At 48.7% G+C, this 13,957-nt stretch overlaps 1 protein-coding gene across 8 annotated transcripts in view; it reads right to left on the bottom strand.

Annotated features, from left to right (window-relative positions):
- The window catches only part of ZNF532 (zinc finger protein 532), a 109,289-nt gene extending 102,215 nt beyond the window's left edge, over positions 1 to 7,074 (bottom strand). Inside the window, exons 1-3 of one of the 8 annotated variants that reach the window (XM_060613961.3) lie at positions 6,763 to 7,073; positions 5,040 to 5,121; positions 4,846 to 4,955 (exon numbers count right to left, since the gene is read on the bottom strand). The gene's annotated coding sequence lies outside the window, so the exon portion shown is untranslated. Of the gene's footprint in view, positions 1 to 4,845; positions 4,956 to 5,039; positions 5,122 to 5,543; positions 5,939 to 6,762 lie in introns of those variants that run through there. The other 7 variants (XM_060613964.3, XM_060613960.3, XM_060613965.3 and 4 more) reach the window with 7 other exon arrangements.
- Positions 7,075 to 13,957: the final 6,883 nt, after the last annotated feature.

Below are 13,957 nucleotides of genomic sequence, written 5' to 3'. Positions count from 1 at the left end.
AGATGTGCTGCCATGGTCCCCTCATTTGACCTCCCTGCCTCCAGCCTCCAGAGCTTCCAGAACCTCCGTTCCGTCCTGAGATAACTGCCTCGGGACCTCTGTCATTAAAAGTGAAGGCTTTCTGCTTCTACTGCCTAAAGTCCCCGGTCAAATGGTCTGTGTGGAATGACCTTCAGAAGTTGGGCCCCTGCCTGCCTCCTCACTTCACCTCCTGCTCTCCCACACCCACCCCTACTCTCCCATCCCCGCTCACAACACCAGGCTCGCTCAGAGCCTTTCCACAGGCTGCTCCATCAGACTCCCGTGCTGTTCCCCCAATCTCTGCCCGCTTGCCATACCCACTCGGTCCTCTCTCAGCACAGAAGCCACCTCTGCAAGGGCTCCTCCCTCTCCACACCGGGCACTAGGTGGCTCATTCACATTCCTATCATAGCATCTGCAGGCTACTTCCCACTAGAGGTTTCTCTCTGGATTCCTTTTCCCTTGGTACTCCCAGGGCCTAGCACAACATCTGGTGCTTACTAAACATTCGGTATCTGTAAAATGGCGGAAATAATCCCCAAAGTGACATCACTTCCCACTTCTCGGGCTCTCCTCTGTCTCAGCACCACAGCCTTGGTCTGTTCATTCTGTACAATCCTGAACGCTATTTTATCCTCCAAGAAATTTTTTAAAGTATGAAAAAGCTGGGGGCGCCTGGGGGGGCTCAGTTAAGTTGAGCTTCCGACTTCCGCTCAGGTCATGATCTCGCAGTTCGTGAGTTTGAGCCCCACATCAGGCTCCTCGCGGACGGTGCGGAACCTGCTTGGGATTCTCTCTCTCCCTCCCTCTCTCTCTCAAAATAAATAAATAAAAATTTTAGAAAAAGGAGTCTGCTCCCCAAATCTCCCTACTGCATTGCCCAGATCTTGCTTAAGTCTTTTCACTTCCTTAAAAGGCGTAAAAGCTGGATAATAACTACAGATGTTAAAACAACACCCGTATTTTGGCAGTCAAAAAAAAAAAAAAAAAAAAATCAGGACAAACTATCATTCGTAATACGTTGGTTACGTAACTCAGAGTTCAACAAAGATCTCTGGTACCACTTTCCAGGATTCCGAGTGTTGTTGTTCCGTGTCTTACTGAACCTGAAGACCCATGTGAAGGTTAAACTGCCAAATGTTTCTGAGGAGATTAAAAATAATTGCTGTAGGAAATAAAGGATATTTTACCACTCGCAGCTTTTTTGTTTCCACTTTTGGCTAACTCCGATTAGTTCTGGGTTGTAAAGTATGTCATCCACGTTCGTGAGTGGTCTATTACTGTCTTCACCTCTCGTGTGTCTTCAGATAATGCTCGCCACAATCTCTTGCTTGGGAAGTCTTAACTGTCGCTAACGAGGCCAGATCTCTCTCTCCCACGAGCTAGGAAGAAGTGCTGAATGTATTTTCATTCGAACTTCTAATCCTTGCGTACTCACCATTCGACCCAGCCACCCCACGACCCCAAAGTCTTCAGGGAGGAGACATAAAGACTGACGTTCAGACAAAAGCCTGCATGCAAATGTTTGCAGCAGCCTTATCCACAAGCACCCACAACTGGAAATAACCCTGACGTCCCGCAGCCAGAGAACGGATCAACTGTGATAGGCCCACATAGCCGTGTCCAGGTTGGCAACAGAAAAGTAGCCAAGTATGGAGATACACCACAGCATGGATGGCTCTCAAATGCACTTTGCTAAGTGAACGAAGCCGTCCGTGTGGCATTCGAGGGACGGAACACATCAGCGGCTGGCAGGGGTGGGGGTGGGGGTGGGAAGGATCGGTCTACCAATGTCCAGCAGGAGGAAAGTTTCGGGGGTGATGGAACCAGTCCCTGAGCCTGCTGGTGGCAGATACACAGCGCTACATGCTTGTGCCAAAACCCGTACAACTATTCGCCACGGGGTAAATTTCGCCGGATGTAAATTTAAAAGTTCTAAAAAGTTAATTATTTAACCACGGCTTGGTTAAAGATTATATATAATCAACACAAAGGTGTGGATGTCCTTAATGTTTACCCTGGATGTGGTCACCGTATTGTGGTGATTAGGAAGAGATATCAGGGGAATGAGGAGAGGGCCACCCCAAATTGCCCCCAGATACTTTCGGTTTCTCTTGTATTGGCAACCATCCCGAGGTCCCCACATCAGGGCAACCTCTGCCCCAGCTGGGAACCAGCTAGATGGGAGTTCTAGCAAGGCTGTGAGGAAGGTTATTCGAAACCAACAGAAGACGGACCCCAGGATGCATTTCAAGGGAAGAAATAAAGGAGGACAGGAGACACAACTCTGAAAATTCTAACTCCTCCCAGTCAAGGGGATACACAGAAAATTCCATGTACAGGTTGGCTCCCTTCGTCCCGTAACCCCTTTTTTAAAAAGGAGTCAAAGTGCATGGGGGCAGGGAATCTCTTTGGGAGAAAAGAGGGGCAAAAGAGAGAGAAGCGAGCCTCTTCTCCTGGACCATGAGGCTGGGGGGCCCTAAAAGCCCCCACTCTGATGTTTCTTAACATAGAAAAACTAATTCGAAGGAAGCAAATGACCAAAATGAAGCTTCAACCACCCCGTGACACTTTCTTTCCAGAGTACCCTCATCAGCCCACACATTCCTCCTCCAGAGGGGATGGCCGTCGTGTCAACCCTGGAGACTGCCGCAGGCAATCCCGACCAGGCTCCAGGTGTGGCTGCCCGCTTGGTGACCACGGCAGCGAGGGCACAGGCCCGGCCCCCAGCGTGGGGGCCCCCAGTGTGGGTGCCACCCTGTTCCCTCCTGCCTCTTCCAGGAAAGAAGAGTGCTGTCTGCTCATTCTCCGCACTCATATTCACGTTCGCGAGAGCCCAGAAAACTCTGTTCCTCTCCGCGGAGACCTGGGCCTGCTACATTGTTATACCTCAGCCAGAGATCGCCACCTGAGACAAACCTCAGTCCATAGATGAGCCCCTGATTGCTGGCCTGGAGAACCAGCTCTCCAGGCTTAAACAGCACTTGCAGCTGGAAAGACTGGCCTAAATGCAAAACAAATGCAATTTTCCAGGAGCCTTGTGGGGGGGGGGGAGGGGGGGCAGGGAAAGGAGGAGTCACAAAGCTCAAAACCGCGGAGAGAGTCAACCAGAACATTCTGTGACATGCAATGCCCTACAAAAAAAGGGCTCTCCCACATACTATCCGGAAATGGCCACTGCGAGGAGAGGAGGAGACGGCTGTCCAAGTGAAATAAAAAAAAAATCACGGACTTTCTAAAGACAGGAGTGAGGGCCTAAATTATAAAACAGCTGATTGTATTAAGCTAATTAAGGTTTATCATGTTAGCCATCTGAGTTTTAGTTGGCACCAGAAAGGCAGGAACAGCATATCATGCAACGTGGATTGCGATCTGCTTCGCAAGCAGATTTCCACCACGCTCAGACACAGGACCTCTGGCAGTCGAAAATGATGTCGGGTTGAAAACCAATTTTAGCACAGTGATTTGTGAAGAATTCTGTCCCATCGTGTGAGCTATTTACCGGGATACCAGTCCGAGATTACACGTATCTTTATTAAGCACTACACCGCGCATCTGAGCTAACCATGCCCCTCGTTTTCCCTTTCGCCGGTTTTCTCACACCCTGGAGGCTCTGCGATCACATGAAAAAATTCCTAACAATAAAAAACCCTTGCGTGCTTGACACCCTTCACTGCAGATATTCTGCCCACCCACTGCCAGCACACAACTTCCCGATCTTCGGAGATCCTCAGCATTTCAGAAAAGGCGCTCTTCTGCTGAAATGGGAGAGGCACAAGATCCCCTCTTCAAAGTAGGGGAGAAATTTATTTCCAATCCTGCCTTCCGCGAGCACCTCTTGACTGTACTTCTCCCAAACCAGAAGACAGAACTCCTTCTATCTGTTGCTGACATCGTACTGGAGAGGATTCTGGAGCTGCTGGTTTTTCTGTGTGGGGCAGTTGTAGTCTTTTCACAAGGAACCCCAAGGCAAAAACGTTCAGGGTTCCCCCGGAAGCGCTCACTGTCTTTGTTCTTCATCTTGCTACCCTCGTTCCTGCCTTCTCCCCTCTGCTACTCTCAAACCTCTGGTTTTGGGGGTGCCTTAAAATGCCAGCTCGATTCTCACTGCACGCTCTTCAGGCATCAGACATTTTCTACCAGCCACTGCTTATAAAGCTTGGAGTTAACAGGCATCTTTTCACAGATGAAGCCAGACCAGCCGGTTTCCTCCTGGTACTGCATTAGCATTCCACATTAAAATGTATGCCACAAATAATCCAATGGCAAACTCACCGTCCACAGCCCCCAAAATCAATAAAAGCCACTTGACTCGGAGTGAAAAACCTTTCAGGTTAACACAGAGCTCAAGGTAAAAGGAAGGTGATGAATGAACAAAAGGCAAATCTACCTTCAGACTCTTCAAATCCTAAAAAGGAGGCGAGGCTGCCTCGATTTGGCCAAGTCCTTCCTTTTTTTTTTTTTTTTTTTTTTTTTTGTCCTCGACGGGATCACGCTATATGTGTGCTGCTTTAGTCTTTATGCAAAACAGTGCATTCTCCACAAGGCCCTGATGCCTACCATTCTCTAAACTTGCTTCTTTTCCAGGCCTGCCTCTTCTAAAGGACTACCCGCATGCGAGTTAATGAAGTCATTCTGATTTGGTCTGGAGAGCAATACCATCATAAAGTCACTCTAATCCCATTACACTTGGATAACATTAAGAGTATTTCTTCTCCACTCTGAACCCCAAATTCTCTCCAGGGTACCAATCCACTGTCAGTCTGTCTCGGAATGGATCCTCAGATAAACACTTAAATTCATGCTCAAAATATCGTATCTCACCTTGTGAACCTTGACCTTTTGGAAAGACTTTGGCCCAATGTTCAGTTACTGTCACACGGTTGCATTCTCTGCAAATATGAAAGGGTTAAAAGCAGCCCCAGTCAACAGGCCTACAAGGAAAAAAAAGACAGCATGTATGCCTTACAGCATCACTGGAACGCATTTATGCTCATTTCCTAGAACAATATTGTTACCTTTTGGCCTTCATAATAGTCAGAAGTACCCCCAACACCCTTCAGTAGCCTCTAAAAGGAAAAGCACAAAACAGAACATTCCCTGCAAGAGAGAAACAAAAAAAAAAAACCAAACAAAAAACAAAAACAAAAAAAAAGGCATGCAAAGTAGCATTCTCCAGCAACAAACAAAACTACCATTACAAACCCATCAGTTCATTTTGGTTTTGTTTTGTTAAAAACACAGAGAAAGAGAGAGAGAGAGAGAGAGAGAGACTGCATACACCAAGAGTCCCCACCCTAGCAAGGCACATTTTTTCTTTAATAAGGGTCATAAATCTCAGCTCCTTGTCCATCCCCTAAGCAAAAGCAAAAGGCAGGAAAAGCCCAAGTTAATCTCAGACCTTGCAAACCTGCACCTTTTCTCCCATCTTCTCTGCACAGAATCTTTTAGGGCTCCATTAGTCACATACCAGTGCTGTGTGGTGTCTAAGTGTGCATTCACATACTGTGTTGGGATGGTACCTTCCTGCAAGGTCCTCTGCTTTTGGCTGCCATGAAGGGAGGAAGCTGCTATCCCACTGTAGTAGCTCAGTGACTGCATTGTGTTCAGGAGCTGATCTGCCTCAAACCAGTTTCAGCCGGTTCTGGTCACCCTACATAAAAAAGCTATGGCAACCCTCCCTGAGTTGCCAACAAGTCCCTGAAAATCATCAGCACGGAGGGGATCTCGCTGGGGGTTGCTCTTCCCTTTTAGGTCTTCGTGAGGAGGGGAAGGTCATCGTGTGTCCCCCCACCGCCGCACAAGCACACAGCCTTGGAAATGCTCGCCTCACAAGCACCCCAGAGCCCCTCGGGGCCCATCCCCCCGGCCCCTCCACCCCAAAGCCCACCGCAGACACTGTTTCCCCCTCCTTCTCCTTCCCCCACTTACCTCCCACAACCTGGCTCACATCTTTGTGTACCTGTGTGTCAGTGTGTGTTCTCTGTGTTGGTGGCTGACAAAGAGCCCCCAAGAAAGCAATCTATGTGTGCCTCCTCACACTGGATGCGTCGGCTGCAGGAGCGGCCTCGGCCTCCTAGCAGAGTGGTGCTGGCTTGTTGACCAGGCTCCTCTCTGCCTGTCACCCCCACCCCACCCAGCCCCCTCCTCCCGTCCCTCTCCTCTCTCTCCCAGCCCTGTCACCACCACCACCACCACCAGCCGCCCCCCCAGTCTCCTCCTCCTCCAACCTTCTCTTCTTTCAAGCACCTGGGGGGAGAAGTCCAAATCCCTTCACCTCGGGGTAGGAAACTAGGGATGCCTGGGGTGGGGGTGGGGGGGGCGAGTCAAGGGGCAGTGAGAAAGAGGGGCACAGCGGCCTTTCAGGAATCCTCCGTGAGCCGCCAGCGCTGGAGGAGGGGGTGGGGGGGGGGGGGAAGGAGCGGGCTCCTGCGCTCACGTGGCCCCCCTCTCTGAACCTGTGGGGCCTAGCGAAACCGGCTCGTCCTCGGCCCCCCCAAGGAGGCTGGCGGGGCGCGAAGGCCGCCCCGTCCCCAAGGCCAGGGTGGGACAGGCCACTGCAGTCAGGCCAAGGGGCCTGAGCCTCACGCGCTCGCCCCGGCCCGCAGGGGTGGGCACGAGGGGCCGGCGCGCCCGCCTCTCCCCGCAGCCCACCCGCGCGCCCCGTCCTGCGCTGCCCTCGCCCCCTCGCTCGCCCCCCGCCGCCCCTCGCCGCCCCCCGCCCCGCGGGCGCACACCCACCCCCTTCCCGGGGTTGGCCTTCGCAGCGGTCAAGCCCGGGCGTCTGGGCCGCAGCTCGGATGACCTTTGTTCAGCGCGGCGCCGCCGGCTGCTGCTGCTGTGGCTGCTGCTGCTGTCGTCGTAGCGGCGGCGGCGGCGGCGGCTTCCATGTTACGGGCGTGTCATCCGCATTCCCGCTGCCGGGGTCTGTGTGTGCGTGTGCGGTGGAGCGGCCTCGCCGCCGCCGCCGCCGCTGCCGCCGCCTCCCGGGCTGCCGGCTCCCGCGCCCCCCGGGCCGCCCCGCCGCCGCCGCCGCCGCCGCGGCCTCGCCGTGCGCCCGGCCCGGGCCCCGCGCCTCCCCGGGCGGCGCGCTCTAGGCCGCGCGGCGGCGGCGGCGGCGGCGGCGGGGCGGCCCGCCACGCCGGGGCCTACGGCTGGGGGTACGGGCCCGGCGGCGGCGGCGGCCCGAGCGGCGAGCGAACAAAAGGGAGCGCGGCAGAGGGGGAGGGGGCGGCCGGTGGGGGAAGGGAGGATTCGGGGAGAAGGGAGGCGAGAGCGCGAAGCCCCGCAGCCGGGCGGGCGCGGACGCCCGGCCGGCGCCGACTCCGCGGCTGCGAGAGGAGCCCCGCCGACCTGCCAAGTCTCGCCCATACGGGGCCGCCGGGCTGCAGCTTCGCCCCGGAGAGCGGGGTGGTGGTGCCGAGGGGCTGGAGGGAGGGCTGCTGGGGGTTGTTGGGTTTTTTTTTTTTTTTTTTTCCAACGACATTTCGGGCTCTCACCCAGTCCTTGCCGTGGCCCCAAGCCGCAACTTACTCGAGTGGAAGGAAGCAAGGCCTCGCCAAAGATGGTTGAAAAAGACCGTGAGCCTCTACCCAGGATCTTGACGCCAAGGTGGTGTTTTGTTCTCCTCGCAATGGTGGCAAATAAGTAAGAAGAGGGCACGCTATCTTCAGATAAAGGAAATCTGAAATTCTCCCTGGAGGTGGAAGAAGGGGCTCTCCTCTGTCTAGTTAGTGGTTTGGAGCCCTTTTCGCCTTAAACTGAGCCACAAAAGAATGGAAGACACCCCCTGGGGTGGGGAGAAAGCCCTGGTGTAAAAGACACACGTTTTGCTTTCAGAGAAAAAGCCACTGGGGCCAGATTGAAACATGGCATGTTCAGTTCTTGCAGGATTTTTTTTTTTTTTTTTAAACTGGGGGAATGATACTGAGTAAACAAGATGTAATAGGTAGGTCTTTAAATTCAAGAAGGGAGATGGTGTACAAATATAGCCAGCACATACTGTACATACAGCAGGTGGCCATAGCCTAGAGAACGCAAAAAGATACATGTATAAACCCCGTGCAGCCCACAGAGGTGTGTATAATCGTGAATACAAACGAGAAGGAGACAATACATTACCAACACACGAGGTAGGCTATTTTATCCAGCCCCGGGTCCTGGGTCCTACCTCTTTCACAGACGTGCGCTCAGTTGAAAGGTTTTTTTTAAAAGGAGAAAGAAACCCCACGTCAACCTAATTATGCTAACCCAGGAACCAGGACAAAAATGGAAGGATCTGAAAAACATGTCACCATAAGCCCTTTAAAAAGGCTCACTTGCGTGTGAACGGCCGGGCCGGACTCTAAAGATAACCAATATTATTCCAGTGGCCGTGCAGACTCCCCAGCAGGGGAAGACGTTTCGGTGTATTTTATTTTAAATTAGATTAATTGGTTAATATTTGCAAAGTAGGCTGAAAAGTCGTTGGGTTTTGTTTTTTTTGTTGTTGTCGTTTGTTTTTTTTTTCCTTTAAATCTCAGTATGCCTCTCCTTTGCATTAACTTCCATTGAGGAAGCCATTGTTCTCTATTATGGAGACACTATGATGTAAATTGCAAGTAGCATTTTTGCTATTTAAGACTTTTCATGTAAATGAACCGAATGATTATCTCACGGAAGAGTCGTTGGTCTTTCAAACAGCAAATTGTTGGGAGTTGCACATAAATTGGCACACGTATTTACACATGGCTCGAAAGACCCAGGCAATCTGCACGTTTTGTCACATTCCTCAGTGTTACAGGATGATGAAATTGAAACACCCATCTTCTTTGAGCCTGAAAACGATGCCAGTGCTCTGTGGTTTGAGTTTCAACTTTACCTGGGCTTGATTTCATCTGAAAGGAGGCCTTTTTTTCTTCGCCCAAAGGTGGGCCTCTATTAGTATGCACGTAAAAAACATTCCATGCATTGAAAAGTATACAAGGACCTACTTATCTGAAATCTTGACACAATACACCCATTACGGTATATGAAATTGCATAATACACATATCCAAGTGAGTTGGGTTTCCTAGATTTGGAATCTTTGTTTACTTAAAACACTCTTGCCCCTCCCCCACTCCTTCTCTTAAAAGAGTAGAAAGCACATCACAGCAGTGTTTGAATGGTTTACAAGAATTGTGTTACCAAAACTAAAGTCTCCACATCTTATTTTTATCATAAAGAGTCGTCAGTGGTACAACTGCCTCGTGGCTTCCTAATGCCAAATACTCTTTGAGCAGAGCTTTTTACAAAGCCCAGCGTTTTGGTCAAGCTCGCTGGAGGAAATTAGGTTGAAAGCACAATTCATCACTTGCACAAACGGCAACAGATAACATTGCATCTGCTTTTAAAAACCATAAACAACCAAAAATAAGAAATAAGAATTTCCTGCAAATGATCTCAGTTCTATTTTCACAAAGAGGATTTCAGAGAATCCCTCTTGCCAGGTAGACCAATAGTTAAAAGCAAAGCGCCCATCCTAGCCCATTCTATAAAATTATTGAAATTCACAGCAGAAAAAAAAAAAAAAACCCACACATTTTAGTGTGAGTTTTTCAAAAATGACACTACCCTCTTCCAAAACGTCAACACAAAGGTTCATTCTGTTGTCCTACGTACGTAAGGCTATCTTGGGCACCATTCTGCTTTGCGCAACAGTTTAGAAGAAGCAACTGGACCGCACGAATGAAATAAACTATTATTTGAGTACTGTAGATAAGAAAGAACAAAGAAATCATATTAGTCTTATGCCAAATAGAAACTAAAGGAATTCCAAATCCTTTGGGATTTTGTTTGTTGCTGCTTTTATTTCTAACTCTCAGTGTCTTAGCGTTTCCTCCAATCAGTGTATTGCAGAATCCCAGCTTTTTTTTTCTTTTAATCCTTTTGTGGTTTGAAACCGGCTTTGCAAGTGCGTATAGATACCAGTCTACACATAATACTCTACCTCCAAATTCCACCATGAATTCGGAAATTCCTTTGTTAGACAGAGCACACAAAAGGTGTGTTCCTTGAGGATAAGGAGACAAAAAAACCAGAAGCAAAACCTCTTCTTTATCTCACCGCCAAAAGGCCTCGCAAACCGCTCCTAACCCGACAACCTCCTGACCTGAGCTACGCATTTTTTAGCTCAAAACTAAGGCAGGCCGGGGCGATTATAGAGCTTAGTATGTTACATTTGCTTTTAGAGAAATGATCACACTATTCCACACTAGCATTCTAGTTTCAAGATCCGTAGCTGAGTGGCCAGCAAGGAAAAGTCATCTTTTTAACATCTAAATATTGATAGAATCAGGATGTTTTTTTGTATTTTCCAAAAACATACCCTTGAAAGAAACCATAATCAGATTTAAATTATGATTAGCCTACCAGAAAGAGACTGAGGGGAAGTCTGGGAAAGGATTCCCCTTATCCTTTGTTAGTGATTTTATAAATAGATTGTCTGTAGCAAAGCCGCATACCCTTTCCTGACCCTTGGTTTGGAAATGCCTTCCACTCAGAGACCTGAATGTAGGGGGAAGGGAGATGTCTGTCTGTTCAAAGATAACCGAAGCATATTCAAAATTGTTTAAGTTTATTTGAGCAAAAATCAATTCAAATTGGGCCGTGCCAGACCGGAAGTGGTTAGAAGCGCTCCGCCCACAAGAGCCCAGGGAAAGACCCAGAAGGTGCAGGGACAAAGAAAGGAAATTATTCGATTGGCTACAGCTTAAAGCCCAATTGGCTGTTTGTGACGGGTTGCCCTTAGCTTTTCCATTATGTAACCTTGCGTATTTACAGGCTGAGATTTGGGTTTGCCTACATTTGGGTTGGCCACCATGTCATTCCAGCCACCTCAGTCCAATGGACTCCTGGTTTAATTAATTTAACCGTCCAAAGTTGGGCATTATGTAGGAGGCCCCTAGATATTTGAACGACTTCCTGAGTCCTGGCTACTAGACAGAACCACTGATGTTTATCTCTTACTGTCGCTGTAGGCCTAAGTGCTGGAAAGCCAGCCTTGCCCAAGGAAAGAGAAGGGCAAAGTGTTGTGTTATGAACTCTAGAGAATCAAAGAAGAGGCAGAAGTGTGGAGTTTGGCACACCAGCAAAGAATCGTCTTCAGGAACGATGGGCGAAAGGGCAAGGCCTGCGGAGAATTTTGTAAGATTTCCTAACCCTTTATAACTTTTACATTAGGTCTGAGGTTCTTTGAAAGGGACTGGTATTTGGGCTTCTTTTCACTTCTCTAAGCCCAAGATGAGGGAGGGAAAGCTGAAAGGTGTCTGAGAAAAGGAAAAGCAATCAGGGCTCATCTGTTAAGGAGGAGAAGGGAGCAGACAGGAAATAGGGACTTCGTTCTACCGGAGAAGAATTGCTCCCCTGCAGTACAAGGGCTCCCTGAGCGCCGTGAATCTTCATCTTCCCCTCTGCCCACACCACCCCCACATCCCCACCAGTTAGCACAATGCCTTGTACATCCCACAGTTGAAGTTAACTAGTCCCTGGGATGCCTGACTGTCTGGGCATGCAGCTCTCGATCTCGGGGTCGTGAGTTTGAGCCCCATGTCGGGCATAGAGGGAAGGAAAGAAGGAGGGAAGGAATTAACTAGTTATTTGTGAACTAAGGAATGGATAATAAGTTCATCAGGCGCCTAAAAGTAAACATGTCCCAAAGCAAATGTAAGAGCTTTAGCCAGAATAGTGGATACTATAGTCTGCTTCCTCCAGCAGAATTCCCCCCCCCCCTCCCCCCGCCAGCTGCTGACCACTCAGAGCTCAGTCCCTCCCGGCAGACTGCTTTGGAACTGTCTCACCTAAGTTTATTGCCCCCCCTACCAGCTAGCAAGCAACCAATGTCTGGCTGATGTAGAGATACAAAGCCTTAGCCCTCTTGCCTTAATTTGGGCTAATTCTAAGGAGCCACCCAGTTCCAGAGCATCCTGTGCATTAGCTGAGGCCTTGGTCCCCATAGCACTGTGGCTACCTCTCATTCCACCTAATCCTGCCCTTCCTCGTGCCCTCACATATGTAACTCCAGAGATTTTCCAGAGCCTGGTTCCAGGAGACTCAGCCCCAGACACCCCCCAGACCAGACCCAACTCCCCATTGACTCCACTCTCTGGTGGCACCAATCCCCCTCCTCTGCCCCATCACTGTGTGCTGTGGATTCGGCCTCCCACATGTCTGTTCATTCCAGAACCTTCTCTCCACATCCACCACTGGATGCCGCACCTAGCCCACCACTTCATTTCTCTTTCCCTGACCGATCTTCAGGCCCCCAACCTGGTCAACTTCCCATACACGCTCCACCTTGAAAACCCTGGGAGCCTCTGTGTTGGCCCTCCGCTCAAACCTTTCCATTTCTCTCCACTGTCCTTAGAGTGAGGTCCAGACTCAGTAAATAATACAACATCCCTTGCCCCTCCCTTCTCTATTCCAAGATGCAACCTCATTGAACTTTTTGTTATTTGAATGAGACCTGATTGCTCTCACTGTCAGGCCTTCACCCTGCTATTTCCTCTTTCTAGAGGACTTTTCCACCCTTCTGCAACCCCCTTTGTCTCACTCACTCCCTAGTGCTATCTTTAGGCCTAATTTATGTCACTCACTGGGGAAGTCTCCCCTGACCTCTCCCCACAACGACAAGCTGAGGCTGGGTGCCCCTGATGTGTGTTCCTACATTGTCCTTTTCATACCATATTTGAGGTTTATTCAGCTCGCTCCAGGAGACAAGAAACTTGTGAGCTCAGACACAATGATAGTTTGGCTCGCTTGAGTTTTCCCACCACACACAAAAAGCCGTTTAAAAATTAGGAGGCCAGGGGCACCTGGCTGGATCAGGCAGTTAAGCATCAGACTCTCGATTTCGGCTCAGGTCATGATCTCACAGTCTGTGAGTTCGAGCCCTGCGTCGGGTTCTGTGCTGACAGCTCAGAACCTGGAGCCTGCTTCGGAATCTGTGTCTCCCTCTCTCTCTGCCCCTCCCCCACTCACGCTCTCTCATTCTCTCTCTCAAAATTAAAGCTCAAAAAAAATTTTTCAAAAATGAATAAATAAGTAAAACATTAAAAAAAACTTTTTAAAGTAAATACAACTTAGGAGTTCAGATCATCAAGATTGATTAAATACCAATGGGATTTTTTAAATGACATTTAGAGATAAGAGATGATCAAATACTTTACAATGTTTGCTAACCTTAATGATAAATTTATTTGATGCCAAAAGACCCAAAGCCACATCTCATTGAGGAAACACGGGTTATTCCTGGAAAGGTAGAAAACATAAACAAATGTTGAAATATGAAAATAATAACCAGAAACTATGACTGCAAAATAAAATACATCCATTTGTCAGCAAACAGTTGGAAGACGCTTAGAAAATATTGCTGTAGATTTGAAGAAACACGTATTAGAATAAATTACACAGTGTGGGAGGATTGCTCTACTATTGAAAGAAAAGTACAGCTATTTCTAACATGCCTCTGCTTAGGGTATATGTTTGATCCTGTTCCAATGATGACATTTCTGAAAAAAACATATTTTTTATGAACCACCAAATAAAAAGTTTTGCAGAGAAGGTATATTCTAAACAATAAATGATTTCTTTAATGAAAATAATATGTGTATATCATTTTTTAAAGTTTTTTTTTTTTTAGTAATCTGTAAACCCAACATGGGGCTCAGACTCACAATCCCAAGACCAAGAGCCACGTGCTTTCCCAACTGAGCCCCATTGCATATAATCTGTTCTTTAATGTGTAACAATAACAACTAAAAAAGCAGCTTCTCTACAGAAATGCAAAATTCTGGGATTAAGTTACAAAAATTCCAACACGCAAAATTAACCACTGAATCATGCACAGATAAGCTTTTGAAGCCAAGAAATTGAAGCCAGAAGTTTATACATTGCTACTGTCGGGGAGGAAGAATTCC

The sequence above is a fragment of the Panthera onca genome, chromosome D3 (assembly GCF_046562875.1).
Source record: "Panthera onca isolate mPanOnc1 chromosome D3, mPanOnc1 haplotype 2, whole genome shotgun sequence".
Lineage (NCBI taxonomy): Eukaryota > Metazoa > Chordata > Mammalia > Carnivora > Felidae > Panthera > Panthera onca.
This window is presented reverse-complemented; position numbering and strand designations above follow the sequence as displayed.